Below are 6,757 nucleotides of genomic sequence, written 5' to 3'. Positions count from 1 at the left end.
TGTGTATATATATGTATGCTATATATATTTGCCAATATTCTAGGATCAATATATTTATTATTTACTGTAAACAGAAGCTAAAAATTTAAAAAATAACCATGCAATACAAATGACCCCAATCAAAAAACTGGGAAATAAATTAAAATGACACTGGGCTGGGGAGATATCTCAGTAGAATTAGCACTTGCCTAACAGGAATAAGGTCCTGAGTTCAATCCCCAATACTGCAAATAAACAAACTAAAAAACCTGAAGTGATACTTTTTTTTCCAAAGACATACAAGTGGACTTGAGTATATGCAAAATATTTTCAGCATCTTTCTCCTTAGAGAAATACAAATCAAGACAATGTTGAATTTGCACCTTACTTTAGCCTGAAGCACAAAATACAAATAATAATGCTGGTGAAAAGAAAAAGGAACCCTTGTGCACTGTTCATGGTGGAAAAAAAAAAAAAAGAAAACTAGGAAACTCACCTTTAAATCACTAGAGACATTTCTTCTTCTTCTTCTTCTTTTTTTTTTTTTTTTTTTTTTTGGTGCTGGAAATTAAACTCAGGACTTGGCACTTTCCAGCCAAGTGCTGTGCCTCTGAGCTACATCCCCAACCCAGTATGGAAATTCCTAAGTAGCCTAAAAATAGAAAATCTATCTGACCAGATATGCCTCTCCGGGGTATATTTATGAAAGCACTAGGATACAATATAATGATAGTATAAATGTGATGCCCACATTTATAAAAGTGTGGATCGCAATATTTAAACTATGGTAATAGCCTTGAAGCTATAAACAGACTAATGTGTAAAGACTATGTTACATATATGCATTAGAATATTATCTAACCATGAAGAAAAATGAAATTATGTAATCGGCAGGAAAATGGACGGAATCTGAGATCGTCTTATATGAACTGAGTCAGACCCAGAAAGATAAATATCTTTTATATGAGAAAACTTAAATAAAAATAAAAGTGTAAAATGAAAGAAGACACAAGGCAAATAGAGATTTTAGAATGGAGGTCGGGTTTGGAGGAAAAAGTGATCTAGAGAAATGAAAAATTACTAGGGTACATTGTCTATATAAAATAATAATCTGAAATCAACTTAACTATCATATACTGTAAGCATACACTATGTTTTAGAATATAAACTTACCTACTGAACAGAGTTCTTCCTAGATATAATTTACTTATAGTGTATTATACTATTATGCATTTCAAAATTACTAAGATAATAAATTTCAAGTGTTCTTGACAAAACATGGCACCTATTTGTGGTGACATGTTAATACACTTGATTTAATTATTTTATATTACATTCATAAATCATAACTTTGTGCCCTATAAATAAATATACACAACTGTGAGTTGACAATTTACAATAATAAACTGAAAAAGAAGCAGTAAAACTTATTTAGGAACTATTCATCCTCTATTTGTATCTCCTTATTACAGGAAGAGAGGCAACATACAAGAGACAATTAGTTTTATTTCAGAATAGAGCACAAGAAACAAAAGGAAATTAAAACTAAATAAATATTTTGAAAAGATTAAATAAAAGAAAGAAATTATAAGTGATGGAGAATATATGATTTGTGTGATTTGGAATTACAGCATTGATTGCTAAACAAAAACATATGGGATTTTATTGCAGAATTTTTATCTTCTTACAAGTTGACAGCAACCCTCTCTAAGTTTGGGGAAGAAGCCACAAATACATCGCTGTCATTGTTTTAAAACAATGGAACAAATTACAATTTGTCTTTTGTGTACTAAAATACAGATGCACAGGGGACACCATATATGGAAGTTTTAAATCTGTAAAGAAGGTCATAAAAAATATTGCTGGCTATTAATGCTGTGAAGTAGCTTGAAGACACATTTTAAATCCAGTAATTTCTAAGGCTATGTCCTACAATAACTCCCCATCATATGGCACTATTTTGTCTGTGAAAACCTCATCCTTACTAGTTAGGTACAGTAAATCAAAGTGGCTCTTAAAAAATACAATAAGGGTCATATATCCCTTGTATACAGTCTTTGGAATAAGAAATGTCTCATAATTTGAACTTAAAAAGAAATTATTTAGTACAGGGTCTCACTGTGCAGCTCAGACTCACAGTGATCCTTCCATTTCAGCCTCCCTAGTGCTCCGATTACTGGGCCTACACCATCACACCCTATTTTGGTGGCCAGCTTTGTGGGCCCAGAACTGGGCCAGTATGGCATGCAGTACCGGTGCTCACACCCAGGTCCTTGAGCTAGCCAAGCAGGCACTTAGATAGCTAAGCTATCTCTCCAGCCTGTTTTTGGATTTTAAAAGAATCACATGAAATTTACTTTTTAATCTTGAAAATAATTTAATATTTTACTTCCTTTTACACTGTTTCAACATCATTGAAATCACTTCATAGCCTAAGGATAGAGAAGTATTTTTGCTAATCCAAACTGAAAGTACATCATACCTATATAAGATCTTTGGGTACATTTGGTTGTATTTTTTATGCTTCTGGACAGAATTTAATTATATCTTTCAAATTAACAATCAACATGTGTTAAAAATTTTGTGCCTCTTAGGATAACCATCGAATAATCTTCCAAGTATTTGTAAATAGCCAACTACAAAGTGCTGCTAGTCTCTGACATCTGCCTCTTGAATTCTTTATAAAGTTGATAGTGGTTATACAAAGCATGCATGAATACTCTCTGTCCATTGCTCTTCAAATGATAAGTGGTGCCTTTTAATTAATTCTATATGGTAATTAATTTACAATATTCATGCAAATTAATTATTTGGAGTCCCTCTTCACAGAACACCTATATGCCCTAGGCTTTTAGCGATTTATTCTAGCATTCAAAATATTCTGAAAGTGTCTAAGGCAAAATAAAGGTTCCTGAAAATGTTCCAGGTAGTTAGAAAATATAAACACCCATTTGCAGAACAGTAAAATAGCAATGCATATATTTGCATTTTTGAAGTGAAGTGTTCACTTGGAAGCACATAAAAATAGAACAGCAAATGAATGATACAGATTTAGAGTTGTCTGGGTAGCTGTTTTGCAGCACAATTAATAGAAGTCACTATCATTCGTGGATGATTTCATTCAATACAGCATTCATATTTTTTTTTCATTAGACGTAGATATTTTTTCTAAAGAAACTGTTTCCCTTTATTCAAAATTTAGATAATGGCATCATTCATAATCTTCCAATTTACTTGTATTTTATTACACCTTTTAATCTGCTGCAGTGTGTTGACATTACACTAAGAGTACAATAGGACTGCCCAGTGCAGTGGAGTGATCTCTGTTCTCCTCCGTGGAACGTGTGCAGTGCAAGGAGACAAGGCCGTGTCAGTGCAGGTGGCCTGCCATGGAGGAGAGAAGCACCATGCTGTCTCGCTGACACAGTTGAAAAGCTGACTTTCAACGACAACAACAACAACAATAATAATAATAATAATGGTAGTAACTCAGGTCAAGGCTTAGTCTGTTCTACTCTTGGTGTCCAAGTCTCTATAGCAACATCTCCTCTTATTTTCTGTACCCAGGGTTCTCAATTTCTTTTTTTCTTTTCTTTTTTGGTGGAACCAGAGATTGAACTCTGGTCTTTGTGTTTGCCAGGCCAGCGCTTATTCTAACTGAGCTATCTCCCTGGCCCCAATTTTTTTTTCAGTACTGGGGATTGAACTCAGGACCCTGAAATAAACAAGGTTTATCATAAATAACATCAGCAATAGTAGAGTGTTTATATCAAACAAAGTAACCTCTACACATCTCTACTACCAAGTTCTCACTCAGCTCTATCATCATGTGGAGAAAGCCTAATAGACAGAAAATTTTTAAGACCTGGAGGAAAAAGAGCAAAATTTAAGTAGAAAAGAGAAGGAATCTCTTTAAGATGTGATTTTTGAAACAAATAGTAATTTTTAATAAAATAATTTGAGTCAGGCTAAAAATAAATGAATTGAAAATTAGATTTATGTTTGATAATTATTTTAAATTTATATTTTTACTTCCAACCAGATATAATAATTTGTCAAAATATTGCCATAGTCACAGAGGTACTTATATTCATACATTATGATTGCTGAGAAAAGTTTCATATCTTATGTTGGAACATTTGATATGATAAACAAATATATCACTCAGTTTGTAAGATGCAATAAGTTTTCAAAGAGTAACTCTTACTGCCAGGAATCTCTAAACTCCATATAGATTTACTTATTATAAAGATCAACTAACATTGCTTAAGAAAAATGTGTTATTTATTCTGCTAATATTATATATAAATATCACAAAGCAAAAACAAGATATTTTCAATAAATTTTCTATGTGAAAAGAAATTTTGCTGGGAAAATTTCTATTCTTTGTTTCAAGAAATAGACAAATCAAAGAGGATAAACCCAGGGAATGTTAGAAGCTGCCAATTTTTTCAGAGAGAGAGGTTCATCTTATTAAGTAGTGCAACTGTGATAGAGTGTAGGATATTTTTCAATTAATTTTATTTTATGTTGGCAGGAGACCATATCCTCAAAGTTTTCTAAATAGCATTACTGAAAATTGATTTATGACGGATAGAATCAATTTCATCAGCTCCCCAACAGCCCCCTGGCAAAATGATTTTTCAAACTGAAGTAAATGTAAGACAGTTCAACAACTTCTTCAGGGAACAACCTCTGCACCATAAATGGCTCAGAACACTTAGCTAAAAGTCACATTTCCTAGGTAAAGATTAGAAAACCTCTAAAGACAAACAAAAAACTCAGCCACCCATATCAATATTAAAATGAAACATTTTATATAAGTTTGAAGATTTTTTACTTTATTTAGACCCCAGGCACTTTTATTACAGTTTAATGTGAAAAAAATAATCTCAGTAACAGAATGAATAAAATGGTAAAAGTAAAACATAATTTTGGTGAAGAAAATTATCCTTATTATTTCTTTCTGACTTTTAAATTTTACTTTAAAAAAGCTGATCTAGTAGGATAAAATCAGCACTATTTGAACAAATGACTAAGCCTCTATTATGCTGATGTACTTTCTTTTCTTCATTGTCACATTGTGACCTTTTCACATCTGCCTTGGTTGGACCCTGAGACATATTTTCTATCTGACATCTTTTTTATTTTGGGGGAAAAGGGTCTACAGGGTGCTCAGGGCATCACTACTATATCAGACTAGTCTTCCAAAATCTGGGATTGCAGGTGTGCGCCACCACATCCAGTCTCAATTTGCGATCTCAGTGTGCTCCGGGGGTGAGGCCGGCATGGCAGGCTCCAGGATCAAATCCCTGGGCCCTGGGCCTGCTTGCAGGTGCTTTAATCCACTGAGCTATTTGGCCAGCCCTTACTTGACATCTTTAAAGCAATCACATTACATTATTCAACAGTACTGTACTTCACCCACATTTCTTTATAGTGCTTAATTTAACTCTAGAGTTCAGCATATTCATTCTTGTTTCTGACATATAATTGTCAATTGCCATAATTAATCTACTGCCAAGTGGTCAAAATGAGTCCTTTATTGTGTAACAATAGTGAAAATCACGACAGAATGTGAAGGAAAAAAAAAAAGAAAAAAATTTAAAAATAGGAATAAACAGTTACATATTTTACACAAAAATTTAGAAATCTAACCATATACAACACTGTAACAGGACGGTTCTATGACATTTTTTTCTTGGCTCTTGTTTTCATTTATTACCTTTTTTTCAAAACAAACATTTACTTGAGAGACAGTATAGCAGTAATTGATATGACATGACAAGCAGTACGTATTTAGAAAACCAGAATGACAGGCATCCCAAGCATGACCCTAGTATTACACATTTATATTTTCAGTGCAGTTGCTTAGTTCACATGTATCAGCACATATAGTTAGTCAGCATAAGAATCCTACCAATTAACTGTTAGTATACTTGATGAAAATCCCTATTACATGCTATGTCTACGATGTTTAATATTCAGACAGATAGGGAGGTTAAGCTCAACTACCAATGTTATAGGGTAATAATATCATCAAGCTTCTCTTCTGGAGGATTAACAACTTAAGTTTTCAGACCAAAAATTAAAGAAAAATAAGGATTTGCAAGGATAGCCAACATTGTGACCCTAGCCTTTCAAGGTCAGTGAGGACTCAGGACATAAGAGAACCTGTACTATAACATCGTGTAACTCAGTGAGGTCCCAAATTTTCTGATCAATAAGGCCAGAGAGGAAAGTGATTGATGATATAGAGTGTGCCCAAAGAGAGTCATATGGAGAGAAAACATTCTCTCAGGCTTTCACAGAGAGCAAAATGGTAAAGCAATGGCCGTGACTCATCCACATGGCTGACACTGACAAAGGATCTACAAACTGCCGTACAGGGTTTCAGGGTAAATCTTGAGAGGATTTAACTGACCTTAGCAGATACAAAAGTTACATTTATTGTTATATAGTTCTTGCTTTATCTTGGTCTTAACCATCCAGCAGAAAAATATAAAAAAGGTATAAAAAGTAGAGCCATGTTAATATGCTGAGCTGTAAAAGGCTCAAGTCAACAACTTCTGACATTGCCAATCCTATGGATAGCCCACTACTATTATGGACTACTGGACTGTATTGGATTATTTTGCTGAATTCATGCACTAACAATATTTAAATGGGAAGGGAATATTCATCTAGTATTAGTTTGACAAACCTAAACAAAAAAAGGGATATAAATGAAGGATCATTTTTATCTGTATATTCAGAATAGTATAGATATGCAGCTATT

Source organism: Octodon degus, unplaced genomic scaffold, assembly GCF_000260255.1.
Source record: "Octodon degus isolate 3935 unplaced genomic scaffold, OctDeg1.0 scaffold00121, whole genome shotgun sequence".
Taxonomy (NCBI): Eukaryota; Metazoa; Chordata; class Mammalia; order Rodentia; family Octodontidae; genus Octodon; species Octodon degus.
This window is presented reverse-complemented; position numbering follows the sequence as displayed.